This window comes from Gossypium raimondii, chromosome 5, assembly GCF_025698545.1.
Source record: "Gossypium raimondii isolate GPD5lz chromosome 5, ASM2569854v1, whole genome shotgun sequence".
NCBI classification, from domain to species: Eukaryota; Viridiplantae; Streptophyta; class Magnoliopsida; order Malvales; family Malvaceae; genus Gossypium; species Gossypium raimondii.
Window position 1 is genome coordinate 36,070,122 of NC_068569.1, and position 864 is coordinate 36,070,985.

Genomic DNA, 864 nt, shown 5'->3' on the forward strand with positions numbered 1-864 from the left:
GCCATGATGGGTTATAGAAATTGGATTGCAGCCCTTGCTTTCCTTGATTTTGGTTCTGGTTACCCATGTAATACACAAATTCTAGGTTCAATGGACATTCTTCGAATAAATGTCCTTCCCCACAATAAACACAGGCTACATTTTCAAATTGATCCAGCGGCTATGCTGCAAAAATGTTACACCCATTAGTAGTAAGATTTTTTAACATTGAAGATATTGATGATAGTTGAGATGCGAGTGAAGTAAGAGTGTCTACTTCGTGTATTCCAGCGACTCCTCTTCCTGACGCATCTTGATTGGTTGGCCATTGATAATTGTTGCTGGCAATCCTCTCAATGATTTCATCAGCCTCATTATAAGACTTAGAAATGAGAGCACCATTAGCAGAAGCGTCCACTATCATCCTCGTGTAAGCATTGAGACCATTATAGAATGCCTCAAGTTATACGCAATGTGAGATTCTATGATGAGGCCACTTCTTTAATAATTCTTTGTACCTTTCCCATGCCTCAACAATGACTCATCATCCATTTGTTGGAAAGCAGTAATCTCGTTCCTCAACTTAGCATTCTTGCTAGGCGGGAAATACTTCATAAGGAATTTTTCTACTAACTCTTGCCATGTTGAAATTGAATTTGGTGGTAATGAGTTCAACCAAGCTCGAGCTCTATCCCTTAGTGAATATGGGAACACCTTCAATCGTAACGCATCTTCGGGTACTCCTATTAACTGGAAAGAATCGCTCACCTCCATAAACAGTCTTAAGTGTAGGTAAGGATCTTCGGTAGGCATTCCACTGAATTGGCCCACTGTCTGAAGCATCTGAAACATGACTGGCTTGAACCCAAACTGTTGTGCCTCAAT

The 864-nt window shown here is 40.5% G+C and overlaps 1 non-coding gene across 1 annotated transcript; it reads left to right on the forward strand.

The window, feature by feature from the left end:
• The first annotated feature begins 458 nt into the window (after positions 1–458).
• On the forward strand, positions 459–564 carry LOC128041543 (small nucleolar RNA R71). The gene has a single exon (XR_008196553.1). It is a non-coding gene; the product is annotated as a small nucleolar RNA R71 (small nucleolar RNA).
• The last annotated feature ends 300 nt before the right edge of the window (positions 565–864 follow it).